Source organism: Phascolarctos cinereus, unplaced genomic scaffold (assembly GCF_003287225.1).
Source record: "Phascolarctos cinereus isolate Bilbo 61053 unplaced genomic scaffold, phaCin_HiC Scaffold_7;HRSCAF=346, whole genome shotgun sequence".
Lineage (NCBI taxonomy): Eukaryota > Metazoa > Chordata > Mammalia > Diprotodontia > Phascolarctidae > Phascolarctos > Phascolarctos cinereus.
In genome coordinates this window covers 134003375-134019693 of record NW_027556180.1, presented here as the reverse complement: position 1 = coordinate 134019693, position 16319 = coordinate 134003375, and the positions used below count along the sequence as shown (strand labels likewise).

Here is a 16319-nt window from a genome sequence, read left to right as displayed (position 1 = left end):
CAAGGCTGGCAAAAAAATTCAAGTGGAGGAGACAAGCTGGTTGAAGGAAGTGAAGACATATAGTTGATGAAAGAAAGAAGAAATTTTTCTGATTACTGTAAACTTCGTACTTCAAGCAAGGATGGACAGCCTTCAGTGCACAGCCCATAGAGCAGGCTTGTACTCTCAGTGGAACACACATGGACCAAGAGCCATAAACATTTATATATATAAACACATATATAAGCATACACACACATATATACATATACATGTGAGTATATATATAACATATACAAATATGTATGTTTGTATGTATGCATGTATGTATGTATGTATGTATGTATGTATGTATGTATGTATTTTGTAAACCTTTGGTCTCGTTTTCCACAGAAGTCATTACTTCTCTACTTCCTCTCTGAGGGTCCACAGTGAGCCAGCGAGCTCCTTCCTCAGCTTTAATTCTCATCCTTATTGAGACAAGCAATCTGTTCCCAGAGCTGCCACTGGTCAGTTATGCTTTGCTCTGGCTTTGGCACCTCAAAAGCTCAGTTTCATTGTCCTGGTGATGCATTGGTCAATTCACATAGTTCCATATATTCCAGGAAGAAGTCTCAGTAGCCTCCCTTCAGGATGAAGAGCTCAGGTTAGTATAATGCAGGGTACTTTTCAGAGTTCCATCTTCTTCTCTTAGACAGTGGCACGTTCTTGGACTTCTTTCTGAGGAGAATTCACAATGAAACATGATGATTATTCTTTTCTGCATATTGGAAGGGACAAAAGGTTTCTTCAGGGAGAAATCAAGTAGCTCTTCCTAACTGTGCAGGTTCAGAGTTTCCTGGATGTGATCTCTTTGATACTTATATGGTAGTGGCAATCAAGTCTTCTCAATCAAGTCTTGCAGCTGCCCCCATAGCAGAGTAGTGACCAGCTCTAGGTTGATGTGCTTCAGATCTTCATACCTTCCTGTCACTCTTGATATCATGCAGGTCTTGGTGAAATCACCTATCAGCTGCCTCTGAATTCTGCACCAAGATCTGAATGGCATTAACATCATAGAGTGAAACTATCTTCTTTAGATCTGATTCCTTGGTTTCTTCCTCATCCAAGAAAACTTCATTAACTCAAGTGAAGCCTCCCCTCCACAATTTTCCTCACCATTCTGATGTAGTGGGATTCTGGTAATGGGGCTTCCCAGATCATTCATTTCAACTCCCATGGAGTTTCTGTTGTCTAGTAGAAAAAGAGGAGACAAGACGGGTCTTCCTGATTTTTCTTGAAACCTTGAGGATCAGAGTGCTGGCTGTGTAGTGTGTTCCAGATAGCTATTCTTATTTTCCTTGTCTGAAGAAGAGCTACCTGTTACATCTGTCTTTTGACTGAAGGAACCTAGAGCACTGGGAATGCTCTAGCAGCTGTGCAGGGATGTATGTCCTAATATGCTGATGATAAAACATTCCAGATATCTATACTTCCTGATGTCTTGAGAGATCCAAGTATACAGTTTCATCAATGTCTGGTGATGTGGGGAGCTGGATGGCAGCCATCTCCTCAATGCTAATATTTGACAAGTCAAGGCAGTGTGTTAGGGTTGCTTCTGTCAAAGAACTGAGGTTTCCAGAATCAACAAGGAACTTGCTACATGGGGTCTTGGGAAGTTTTGAGTGAAAGGAAAAGAAAGCATCTTTCTCTAGAAACAAGGTCAATTTCTCTCTGCAGTTAGACCTGAAGCAGGATCCGAAGGGAGTCCCAGACATGGCCTCAAAAGAATCTTATCCTCAGAAAAAAAATGAGCCCCTCCTTCTCCCTGGAGTTGGGAGAGAGAGTGTGTGTGGGTGTTGAATGCAAAAAAAGGACAATTCCAGCAGTAGGCAGCAGACAAGAATATATGTTGGATCCTTGCCCCTCCTCCCTGGGGCACATATCTAAGAGTTCTCCAAGGAGACATTCTGTCAGCTCAGCAGCCTGGGACACCTTAGATGAAGATTTTTAATAACATCAGGTGCCTCAGCTTTCCCCTCTTCAAATTACGAAAGATCATCCTTTTCATCTCATATTATCTAATCTAGGCTTATGGATATAGGTTGTTTTTCTTAATTATTTGACTAATCAACCAAATAATTATTAATGTATGATTATCCTACACAGGTTAGCAATATATTGTATCACTTGGAGTTGAATGGTACAATTGACAAAAAACCATAGCTGATGAGATGTTTCCAGTGTTTTATGATATTCACATAATGAATATATTAATGTTTTCAGTCTATTTCATGCAGATGCAAAGTTTACACAGCAATACAATCAGTGCTATCTGCAGTGATATATTTATAGCAGGTAGATTATTTTTTTTTTTGCTTTTTTTTTTGTTGAGGCAATTGGGGTTAAGTGACTTGCCCAGGGTCACACAGCTAGTAAGTGTTAAGTGTCTGAGGCCTGATTTGAACTCAGTTCCTCCTGACTCCAAGGCCAGAGCTCTATTCACTGGGCCACCTAGCTGCCCCTAGCAGGTAGATTATTGACCTTTCTGATTTGTTCAATATATCTTACTTTCTTTTGGTACCAGAGAAAGAAGAGTAACAAATGATCTACTAACCTCTTGAGTATGGCCAGTTAGTAACCCAGTGTTGCAGATCTATCTCTTTAGTACTTAACAACAATAGCAATACGATGGCTGGGGTGTTAATCTAATCAGTGATGGCAACAGAACCTAGCTCACTAGTATTTCAGGATTTTTGGGAAGACTTCAATGCTACTGTGATGGTCATAAGACACTCAAAACATCACAAATACCTCCCTATCCATTACCTTGCCTGTCTTTCCCCTAATTTGCCATATCTCTTCCTGTTCCCTTCCTTTGACATGGATGACCAAATTATAAGTTTTACAACACATTCTATAAAAGTATTATTTTAGTGTTACTCAATACTTTACATAAAACAAATTACTTATATATAACTTTCATACATTGAAACATTAAAATTCTGTAATTTAATTAGTGTGGTTACTCCATCCTCTAACTTACATAAGAACTACCTATAACTTAGTAGATGGTCTTGAATAGCTGTGTGGAAGATAGCCATTACCCTAAAAGCATTCTGGTGATGATCTCCAAATTTAGTTAAAATGGGCCTCTGATATTACATCATGTCATCATTGAGGCCATCCTTGGAGTAGTTTCTTTTTTTTTTGGTATATATTTATTTTTCCCCCAATTACATGTTAAAACAATTTAATATTTGTGTTTTTTTTAAGTTTTGAGTTCTAAATTCTATCCCTCCCTCCCTTCTTTCACCTTTCCCCTTCCTGAGACTATAAGCAATGATATAGGTTATAGATGTGTAATCATGTAAAATATTTCCATATTAATCATTTTGTAGAAGAAGACTCAAATAAAAGAAAAATAATGAAAGAAAGAAAGTGAAAAATAGCATGCTTCAGTCTATATTCAATTGCTATCAGTTCTTTCTCTGGAGACAGGTAGCATGCTTCATCATTAGTCTTTTGGGATTGTCTTGTATTATTGCGTTGCTGAGATAGTTAAGTCATGCACAGGTCTTCATCATATGATATTGCTGTTACTGTGTACAACATTCTCCTGGTTCTGTTTGCTTCACCTTGCATCAGTTTCCAGGTTTGAGAAGCCATTACTTGCTCTTCAAAACATCAACTTCTCCCTCCTCTTCAGGAAAGAGTCTTCCCTTCCCTTCCACCTTGGTGTGGCATTCTTCCTCTTTCCAGCTTCCTGACAAGTGCCATATTTATCCTCCTGTATTTCAGATTCTTTTTCTGTTTTCCCATTAAACTCCTACTGTTGAGATTTAGAGGTTTAAGAGTGCTGGGACCCCAAAATCACAATACATGGATCCTGCCTGAATGAATATGACCCAAGCCTTCTTCAGCCAAAGACAAGGTTTATTAAAACATCTACCATATTAGCCAGACTCTTAAGGAATCTGAACATTACTGAGCTATTGGTTAGATGTGAAGAATCTCAGCCAGAATATTTTCTTAATGTAGAACCTAGCAGAATTTTACTTCTGTGGCAAAACCTCTGAGTTCTTAGGGTCACCTCCATCCTAGGGTAAGTAATTGAAAGAGGAAAATGCATTTACTCCAGCCAAAATGGTCATCAAACACTTCCTTTTTTGAAGGTCAGTACTTATTATTTTCATCAGGTACTTGGACTTGAGTCCATTACTTATATGACTCTCTTCTTTGCAGAAATAGTACACAAATGGATGAAACAAAAAATATAGTCAGTCAGATATAGGTATATCCTTTAGGGTTCTTCCTTTCGCTCTCTCCATACATAGAACTATCAGTCAAAAGTCTTCTATCTTGAGGCAGTGTGGTGAGATAATATATGTCAAGTGTTTTATAAACTTTAAAAACATTGTGTGTATATTATTGTTCTTTTTCTTGTTATGTTGAAGAGCTCTTTATTTTGTAAATTAAAAAAAAATCTTGTTTTCCCTTAAGTTTCATTTTTAGAACCATGCCACTTATCATGAATATTAAAAAAGACAAAGTAAAAATTAAGTTTGTCATACCGTGGATTAGTATAGTGTTGTAGATAAACCTAGAAGATAAATATTATGTAAGATATCATCTCTTTTCCTTTTCTATATTTATCAATGCCATAATGATACTATAAACACAAATACGTCTTATGTAGAATTCCCCAAGAAAAGCTATCAACTCTAAAGTGTTCCGTATTAAGTAGATGTATCTGGAGTAAAAGTCCTATGCTCTCCCTTCAAAAATCTAAAAACTCCAGGTATCTAAAATCTCATGCTATCTATAAAAGCTGTAGGACAGTTGCTTTTCTTATACCATTTATATGAGGCAACACACTTCAACAATATGGAAGCTTCCTAGTTACTATGGGCTTTTTTCCACTAAACATACTTTCTTTTCTTTGTAAGTATCAATCCTTACAAAATCACTCATTCCTTTTACCAATTGGGGAAAAAAAAGTCGAATGTAAACAGATATCAGAATTGCAATTGCACTTTTTCTATCATTTAGGTTTACAAATCTAAGTCCCTTCTTTACAAAGCTATTCACAAAATCAGGACTGGCTGAAAAAGATTATGATTATAATCTGACCAAAACAAATGATGGTAGACTGAAGAAATATGTCCTTGTGATATTCCTCATTTTAGTATCTTTTCTAACTTGTGTTTTCATGGAAAAAATAAATTTATTTTAGAAGAGTCAGAATTAATAATAAAGGCAATTGTGTTTTGCTTACCATAGTAATATGGTTATTAAATCTTTAAAATCAACAAGCATGAGCAAATGAATTATGGAGAGGTACAAGTAGTCCCATAGTGTTTACTTTTCCAATGTTTTTGCCAGCAGCCTATACTATTCAAATAAACCAAGTTCTCTGAAAAAAAAAATGCATGATTTATTAAATTGAGATAATTTCTGGAAAACTAGAATTTCACGTTATTGAAAATTACTTTTAAAGTTTTAAAATTTGCCTTTGATGAAACATTCCTGAAAAAGTTAGTGGGACTTAACCTAAAATAGCACAGCATAACTGAAATGGAAAGATAACCACTGAAATTAATTCTCTCTCTCTCTCTCTCTCTCTCTCTCTCTCTCTCTCTCTCTCTCTCTCTCTCTGTCTGTCTCTCTGTCTCTCTCTGTCTCTGACTCTCCTGTTCCTATATCAACACCATGGACAACAAGAATTTCTTAATATTTTATAAACAGAAATAAGGTAGTCTAACTAATTGAAATTCTCTTTTCAACACATTATAGCAGCAGTGGAGAAAATGAAAAAAAAGATAACATTGTCGACTGAAGGTACTTTTTGTTGTTGTTGTTGAGGCAATTGGGGTTAAGTGACTTGCCTAGGGTCACACAGCTAATAAGTGTCTGAGGCCAGATTTGAACTCAGGTCCTCCTGACTCCAAGTCCAGAGCTCTATCCACTAAGCAACCTAGCTGTCCCCTGAAGGAATTTTTTAAATTTACCTGTAGATGAAATTATGTCAACACATTTATAAATATAACTAATTGCTCTTGGAATTGTAGGTTTCATGAGTGAGGCTCTAGTTCTGGAAATTAAATCCTAGGAATCATGATCATAAATACCTTAATAATCAGTTCATTATCATAACAATCTGCCAGGAGAACACTGGTGTTGAAAAACAGGATCTTATGTCAGGAAAAAGTTTGAGATCGTCAAAAGCACTGTGCCATTTCTCCTGCAAATCTGTCCCACTATGTTCTTTCTTTTAAGTCTAGTTCATTATCTATTTATCCAATATGTATATAAGACTAAGTAAGTGATTTCATTGGTATGTGGAACTCCCAAGGGAATTTCCAATAAGGAAATAGATTGGCATCTGCAAATTCTCTGCCAATTTTCATCTTAGAAAGCTCATTAAAAGAAATGAGAGTTTAAGTAAATGAATTGCTTAAGGTCACACAGCCAGTAAGTTTCAGAGGCATGACATGGATGTAGGTCTTCAATCTGTGAGGTCAGTTTTCTATATACTATGTGAATGTGTGTGTGTGTGTGTGTGTGTGTGTGTGTGTGTGTGTGTGTGCGTGTGTATGAGATATGTCCAATATATATGAACCAAATAGGTTAATTTAAATGGCAACTTATCTGTAGTGGCCTGTGTAATGTGAAAAGAAAATCGTGACAGTGAGAAATACAATAGTTAGCTAGCTTCATCACAAATGTCAATATCAAGTTTTTTAGTTGTTTATAAATGAAAGTAATGAATGGTACTTATGAATAACTTCCTCTTTAATAACATTGATACAAATTTGATAACACACTAACCACTTTCCAAACCTCACAGCCACCCCTAGTCTTTATTAATTGCTTGTAGTAATGGAACAGAACACTTGTCTAAGACTAAGATGAAACCTAGCGTAGACACTACAAATCAAAGAAAAGACAAGATAAAACATTATGGATGAAGTTGCAATTTCCTGTGAAAATTTAGGGCCAGAAGCTTAAAACTTGGATAGCTGAACAGGAATCACTTAATACCACAGAGACAAAGAAGTTAAAAGTATACCAAAAAAGGACTGTGAGAAGAATCATATGCATTGAAAAGGTAAATTCAGAAGGCAGTCATAAATGAAGATAATTGGTTCTTGATTAAAGCATTTTAGGTATTCAGGGACCAAGTTCATCAGTATTCTAAGTTTTCTAAGAAGCCGATTCTTAATTCCCACTTGGACGTTTCTCACAAGTTAGTATAAGAGATTGGTTGATTGGGAATTTTTTCATATATCAACATGGCCTAGAAGTTTACAAAATGTATGTGCATGTGTTTTTAGAATTCAAAGGCTCTTAGAGGTAATCTAGTTCAACTATATTATTTTACAAATGAGAAAACTAAGTCTCAAAAAAGGCCAAGACTTGAATCTCACCCCCACTGACTCACTGTTTAATACTTTTTAAATTTCCATTGCACTACGCTGATTCCTATTTTCTCAATTTCCGTATAGATTTAGAAAAATACTATAACCCATCTGCTTCCCTAACAAAAAGATTGGGAGAACTAATGAGTTAATTTTAACCACATACTTTAAATTCCCTAATGAGATGCAATATAATCATACATATGTGTAGGAACACAGATATTATTATTAATATTATAAAAATATCAAATTACTCTAGGATAATGGATGTTGAATGGGTATATTTTGGATTATAGCTCTTAAAATCCATATATCTGATATCATACTCATTTTGAAACCCCTGGAGTATTATTTGATATTATATCACATAGTCAGCAAACTGTTATTATGAAATTATTTCAAAATAAAAAGCTACGTTCCAGTGAAATTGCTCATGCTTCATGGCACTCAGGAATGAAACAAGCTCAAATCTATGGCCAGGATATAATTCATGGGGGAATTAGAAACTGCTGTTTAAGACAAAATGTCTGATAAGAAAATATGTGAAAACTAAAAACCTTTTTTTAATGCTCACCTATTAAATCTCTCCCCCCAATGGCATAATATTTGATGAAAAGAAATTATTTCCACAAAGATAATAATACATAGCTAAGTTCAACTAATGTTCTCACATTTCTCACTTCCTGATATAAATGTATGTCACATTAAAAATAAAACATACTCAAATATTAAAATTCATATTTAAAAAACAAATTTTGCATGAGAATTCACATTTTAAAAAAATCACATTGATAAAAGAGACCTATAGGTAAGTCAGGATGGTATATCAGACTGTATACTACACATGGGCATTAGACATAAGTGCCAATCCTAGCTATGTCAATAAATAAGTGTCTGGCTTTGGGAAAGTAGTCCAAGCCTGCTGGTTTTGAGTTTCTGTATCAGCAAAATGAGGGGACTGGGCCAAAAATCTAAGAGTTCTCATAAATATGTAGCTTATAAAACACATGGAACTAATTTTTACATAATATTTTTATGTTAACTATCCAACTCTCCTTCAGGATTTGAACTTAATATAACAAATTAATTAAACTTGTATTCCTATCCTGAGACATATCTGATATATTCAGCTTCCCTTTTGGTTTAATATATTTATGCTTGGGAATATGTATAAGCAATTTGTACACCCTACACTGATTGTTAAGTATATGAGCATTGCAAACTTCTAGACATCTAGTCCTCAAGTGATTATTCCATGAGGGACATAACCTTTTCATTTTTTGGAACTCCTGTGTCCTGTCTTGCCCTGAATGATAAGCGCATGAGCACCAACTCATAGGCTCACTATATCAAGCTGGCACTGAGAAGTTTCTCATTCTACCCTGTCTTATAACCATAATTCTTGCCACCAGGCATTTATTATATCATTTTCTCCTCTACCACCTCCCTTTTGTACATTGACTTTTGGAAACCATTATGAAGTGGAAAAACTTCCTCAAGTTTCCACTCACAATGCCTATTTCTAAACAAACAAACATAAATCCATTGCTAACTAGCATTCCCCCATTATATATTTATTTTGCCTGTCAGAATGTAAGCTCCTTGAGGTCAGCACTGTCTTGTTCTTGTATTTAAGCCTATAGCTCATTTCTAGATGCTTAGCACATTGTGAGCATTCAACAAGTGCTTTTTAGCTATTAATTTGAGTTACTTTGGCAAAAAAAAAAAATCCCTGTCTATCATGGGAAAAAAAAAAAAAGCTCTTTGCAATGTAAGTCAATGAACTATTTATTCCATGCACTGATATATTCAAAGGCAGGAAAAGGATTCATTTAGAATATAAAGAATTGTGACTGCAGCAAGTGGAATGCTGTGGATGAGGCATTTATCACAGATACCTATAACATAGCAAAAATTATAGGTGCATATGCAGGGTCACAAGTGATATGCCACTGGCCTGAGGGGCAGTTTGCTAGGCCACGGGGAGGGACAGGTAAGAGACTTTGTAATCTGCTGTCATTGACATTGGGGGTCCAAAACAAGACAGACAGCGTTTGTTTTTTATTTGGCCTCGCACAGTAACTAAAGAAGAGAGGACAAAAATATAGAGGGATATGACTACTCATTTAACATTGAAATGGAGGCTTCTTCTAAAACAGAAATACTCATGCCAAGAGACTAATTTGCCACCATACTATCAAGAAACTCACACTCTGCTGGTAGAATATAAATTGTACACATTAAATACAAGTGAAAAATAGAGCAGTAGCAAGTTGTTTGTGTGGTATGTTGGTGATGAAATACTTAAAGCTCAAGTTTTAAGAAGCGGGGGGAAAATGGAAAGATTAGTTGTGTCCACTCCCCTCTTTTCTCTGAATAATTTATATTTGGCTCCTGACTTTAATCCTTTAATAGTTTTGTGACCATGGTGAAATCACTTAACACTTCATATAACTAAGTTAGTAAAATGGGGTAAGAATTCTTTCAGATTTGTTCTAAAGTTCAAATGAATGCATTTGTATATGAGTATACACACATATGCACATATATATATATATATACACAATATAAAAATGCATGTGTATACATGTAAATAGAAAAATATACACATGTATGCATGGTTATATTAATATGCATACACATGGCTGTGCATCTATGTGTGTTCATTTACATAACAGACACATATGCATAGTGTACAATCACTACTTGTCCACTAGCACAGCCCAAGTTAAGAACTTCAGCACTGTAACCCAGGGTGAGAAAATAAAATCAACATATAAAGATGTGTGTATACACACATGCATGATGTGTATGCATATATACACATAAATATCTGTATGTGTGTGTAGTTGTGTTTATTTATTTATTTTTTACTCATTACTGCATATGTTATATTGCCCAGGAAAAAAAGTAAGCAGTGTTAGGACTTTATTCTTCATATAAACCTAGGAACTATCATAAATTCCTGACACAAAATAACATCTTAATAAGTCCCATGCATGTTTACATATGCACATACACAGAATTTATGGACACACATGTATATATATTTATATCTAGATGCATATACACATAACCTCATACAGGTAAACTTATACATGAATATACAAATACACCGTATCTGCATCATTTTTATTTATTTATTTGTTTAGGTATTGCTAAAATTTCTAATTTCCCTTCTCACCTGGACATACACAAACTGTTACATGGTAGTATATTCATTGTTTGCTGTTATACAGAAAAAAAAATCCATGACTTTTTTTTAATCAGAAAACATAAGTTCGGTTCTTTCCTCTACCTCTTCCTAGCTATGTACCCATGGGGAAATTGATTAAACTATCATATGAGTTTATTCATTGATAAACCAGTGAAAATATTACTTTTCTGAACTACTTCACAGAGCCTGGACTGGAACCACAGATGAGACAATATTTTAAAATATATCTAATAAATATAAATCATTATCCTGAAAAGGTATTATTGCAAGTATACAGCAGAGCACAGTCTTATTACTTTTTGAACTAAAGAAGTATTCACATTTTCTTGTTGCTGATGTGGACATAGAATATGTAATATAATGAAACAAATAAGCCAATTCTTAAATGTAGAACTTTTTATTAAAGTATCTTAGTAGACTTTTATGAACTGATCATGTATAATATTTTTTCTCCACAAAATGCTCATGCCTTCCCAATTAAGTTGAAAACAAACAACAAGGCTAAGTTAGACCATGTAACTTTATTTCCAGGAGAATTTAGTTTTAAAAATTTCTAATAGATTTCTCCATAAACTCAAATAATTTTCTTTTATTTTAATGCAATAATTTACAATTTAATGTGTCATCTTTAATACATAGATGTGACTCTAGATTCTTGAATGCCATACTAACCAGCTATGCATAAAATGTAGGTCCAATAATTGAATGCATATAATTTGAAGACAATACTAAGGTCAGTTTGAAGGTTCTAATCATCAGAAAATAAAGCTGGCCAAAATGAATATTTTCTTTAACTTTTGTTATAATTACTCATGAAAATTTCCACTGAAACTTCATTTTGACAAACATTTATTAAGAAGCTATTATATTCAATACTTTATGCTAGGCATTGACGATATAACAAGAGCACCAACCCTGCATTATGCTCTTAATCACTGGAAGGAATATACACAGTGTTGAAATCAGTGGAATTTTAAGATGGATGATCAATTTTAGGAGTACTACTCACCACATGGGGCACCTTAATTACACAGTGGTTAGAGTAAGGGCCTAGAGTAAGGAAAATAGGACCTGGACATAACTCTGGTTGATATCATGAGCTTTTATTGTGAAATTCAGATTTAAATTGAAGAAAGTAGAAAAAATCATCAGATCATATAGGTATGACCTAAATAAAATCTCTTATGAATATTAAATGGAATTGGTGAATAGATTTAAGGAATTAGAATTGGTAGATAGAGTGCCTAAAGAACAATGGACAGAGGTTCACAATATTGTACAGGAAGCAGCAACAAAAAACATTACAAAAAAAGAATAGCAAGAAAGCAAAATGGCTGTCTAATGAAGCTTCACAAATCGCTGAGGAAAGACAGAAAGCAAAAGTAAAGGAGAAAGGCAAAATATACCCAAATGAATGCAGAATTCCAGAGAATAGCAAGAAAGATAGAAGGTTTTCTTAAATATGCAAAGCAAAAAAAAAAAATAGAAGAAAACAATAGAATTGGAAAGAGAAGAGATCTCTTCAAGAAAATTAAAAATATGAAGGGAATGTTTTATGCAAAAATGGGCTTGATAAAAGACAAAAATGGTAGGGACTTAACAGAAGTAGAAGTATTCAAAAGTATTCAAAAGAATTCTTCAAGAAAGATCTTAACATCATTGATAACATGATGGTGCGTTTACTGATCTAGAGCTGGACATCCTGGAGAATGAAATCAACAGGGCCTTAGAAGCATTGCTATCAATAAGATTAATGGAGGTGATGAAATTCTAGATGAGATATTTAAAACCCTAAAAGATGATGAAATGAAAATGCTGCACTCAAAATGCCAGCAAATTTGGAAAACTTAACAGTGACAACTGGATTGGAAAGGTTCAGTTTATATCCAGTACTAAAGAAGGGCAATATCAAGAGAATGTTCAAATTGTAGAACAATTGCACTCATTCCACAGGCCAGTAAGGTTATGTTTAAGATTCTTCAGGGTAGGCTTCAGCAATATGTGAACCAAGCACTAGTAGAAGTGCAAGCTTGTTTTCAAAGAGGCAGAGGAACTAGGGACCAAATTGCTACCATTCTCTGGATTATGATGAAAGCAAGAGAGTTCCAGTAAAACAAAACAAAACAAAACAACAGCAACAACAACAACAACAACAAAAACTACTTCAACTACATTGACTACATGAAAGTCTTTGACTGTATGGATCACAACAAAATGTGACATATGCTCAGAGATGGGAGTACCAGGTCATCTTATTGTCTCCCAAGACTGCATACGAGTCAAGAAGCAACTGTTAAAACTGAGGATGAAACAACTGATTGGTTTAAAGTTGGGAAAGGAGTAACACAATGCTGTATATTGTCATTTTATTTATTTTATTTATATGCAAAATGTATCATGTGTAATGCCATGCTGGTCAATTCAAAATCCAGAATTAACGTTTCAGAGAGCAATATGGACAATCTCAGATACACGGATGATACCACTCTGATGGCAGGAAATGAAGAATTAAGAAACTTTTTGATGAAGCTGAAAGAGAATGAAAAAGCTGGCTTTAAGCTTAACATTAAAAAATAACAACAAAAAAGTAAGATAATGTGAACTGGTTCTACCACTTTCTGGCAAATAGAGAAAGAAGAAATTGAAGCAGTATCATATTTTATATTCTTGGGCTGAAAGATCACTGTAGAAAGCAACTCTAGCCATGAAGTTAAAAGACACTTGTTCCTTGGAAGGAAAACTATGACAAATCTGGATAGCCTGCTAATCTTACCAACAAGGGTATATATATAGACAAAGCTATGTTTTATTTTGTTTTTTTTCAGTAGTGATGTACAGCTGGGAGAGTTGGATTTTAAGGAAAGTTGAACACCACAGGATCTATGCTTTCTGATTATGGTGCTGGAGAAGACTTTTGAGAATCCCTTGGACAGCAAGGAGATCAAATCAGTCACTGGAAGGAAAAATAATGAATCACAAGCTGAAGCTGAAATATTTTGGCCACATAATGAGAAGACAGGACTCATTGGAAAAGACCTTGCTGTTGAGAAACATTAAATGCAAAAGGAGAAAGGGATGGCAGAGGATGAGGCAGAGAGATAGTGTCATGGAAGCAAAATCAGCTTGGACTGACTTTGGGAGATAGTAGAGAATAGAAAGGTCTGGTATGATGGTCCATGGGGTCACAAAGAGTTGGACGTAAGCCAGAGACTGAACAACAACTTACCACTCCCTTATACCCATATGCATATACCATTTCTACCCAAATATTTACTCTCATAATTCTTGTAGTATCTAAGAATTAAATTCAAGATCATCTTCAAAAACTGATAGACATGGTACATGGAAAATAATATGGATTTTGGAGTCTCTTATGTTTATGTGACCTTGAGTAAGCCACTAACATATCTGAGCCTCATTTTCCTCATCTGTAAAATGAGGGTATTGGATTAGAACTATAATGTTCCTTCTAGCTTTAGATTTATGATCCTATGTACCCCTTATCTTGCTTACTTTTACTTTAGAACAAGAAAAATTGCATGTTGGGAAATAGGAGTAATGGAACTGCAGCTATAATTAATTTGAAATTAGTCTAAATTGGTCATTTTACCAATAAGAAAGGAAATTGAGGCTCAAAGAAAGGGTGTAACTTGTTTAAAGTCACACACCTTATTAGCAACATAACCAGAAATAGAACCCATGTCTTGACTTTTAGCTTATGTTTTCTCCATTATGGCATGTAATACCATCGTGTTTGTAATGGACAGCATGAGCTTTGATTGCAAAGACAATCACTGTGCAAACAGAGCTTTCAATCTGAAAAATAACTGAAAGACAAAATACTGTTTATGGTGGAAAAGTGAAGTCACTATTTATAGAGAAATCTAATCAGCATAGAAGGCTAACCACCCCCCCAACAAAAAAAAAAGTGTAAGCTTTGTAAACTTTATGATTCCACAAAACATTATTTTCTAGGTCGTCTCACTGATTCTTGCTCAGCATTTCTACTTTTCAGCTGTCTGGACCCTATGGATCTTGCATGGTGCTCTGTCCTTCAGAAAAAAAAAAAGAAAAGAAAAGTCTTCCCTTTTGGGTTTTATAAATTCATTTTCTGGCTATCATGTTATCCTAGCAGTTGTTATCTCTGTCTTTTCTGGGAAGGACCATGGCTCTGGAACTTGGCATGTTCTGTATTTGCCCATAGACATTTTGCTATTTCTCTCTTAATTGGGATCAGATGTGAGATTAAGAATCCTAAGGATGAGAAAAAGATGAGTTGCTTTCAAAGAGAATGTACTAAACAACTGTGAATTGTTAGGCTATGAATGTTTCAGAAATGCAAAGGGGCTTATTGGTATGATTAATTTCTGTTGCGTTGTATGCATTGTCCTTGATATCTAAGTTGATTTATTTCTGTGTCATCCTTTCATCCAACTAGAATGAGTTGTGAATTGTCCTGTTTTTATCACTGAATTATTAGACATTTAAAAAGTTATATATTCCAGTGCTGTTCCATTTTGAAAAATAGTCTTGCATGGTTCTAACACATCTTTTCATTAGGGTTAGAAGTGGGGTCATCACATTTCTGCATTGAAAATATAGGACTCTTATAAACCAACATGGACAAAAATGTGGCTGGTAGCCTCAGGTAGATGACAAGGAACTGACAATTTGAGTGAGAAAGGTGTTATGCTGAAGTTCAAGGAATACCAATGAGACCTTTTTTAGGAGGAAGAAAAACCTAGTACAGACTTTACAAAGAAGATGATTCAATAAATGTAATGTGGAGCCAATAAAGAAGATATGGAGGAATCAGAAATGAGCAGAGAGTTATATAAAAAAGCAACCATGTTCAGAATGCTGAATTTGCATGCCCAGGCTTCTACACTTTTTCTTCTCTTAATCATGTGCATTCATACAGACAGAGGAGCCTAGGCAGGGTTTTGTACTATTTGACTTAGATGGACATATGTTTCAATATATGATTCCAGTTTAAGGAAGTTTAAAGAAAAAGAAAAGGAGGTGAGACTATTAGCATTAGACTATCTCAAGACACGGATGAAACAAAAAGTGCATTGGAAACATGACAAACATACCTGATTTCACATTAAAATATAGGATAGTCACGTATTCAAACAGTTATTTCTAGAACAATGGGACTTCAGTGTAAAATATAATTCTTCTGCATTTGTTTTGGGGAACAAAATTTTCTGAAAATAGCCTCAGAGTTCTTTGGTTTTGGTTTGTTTGTAATAATTTATGTTACACTTTAAAGTAAAATCTGTAGATATTTTTTAACCAGAAATGTTTTTAAGCCTAGTTTTCACATCCTTTCTTTATAAAAGATTTTTTAAAACTAAACATGAATCATTGTCCTTATTGCATTTCATTCCACCTAACTGAGATTTCTGCTAATCTTTGTTCTATCATCAAGCAAGCCTCTCAGCTTGTTTTCTACAGATTCAATAAGGGCACATTTAATAACTTTATCCAAGTAACTGACAATTTTGAACAAGGCATACTCAAGGAGAAGCTCTGTAACAAGCAACTAGAAACCACTTGACAAACTGACATCCATTTATTAATCAACATTCTTTGTGTATGATTGTTCAATCAGCCAAAATTTTACTCACCTGCACTGTGGAACTCCTGTCAACTGGAATTTTAACTGTACTTTAAGGTTCTCAAAACACTTTTACATACATTATTTCATTTAGTTCCCA

The 16319-nt window shown here is 34.6% G+C and overlaps 1 pseudogene; it reads right to left on the bottom strand.

Moving 5' to 3' along the window:
* Positions 1-437: 437 nt before the first annotated feature.
* LOC110223555 (M-phase inducer phosphatase 3 pseudogene) lies at positions 438-1736 on the bottom strand (annotated as a pseudogene).
* Between the last annotated feature and the right edge of the window lie 14583 nt (positions 1737-16319).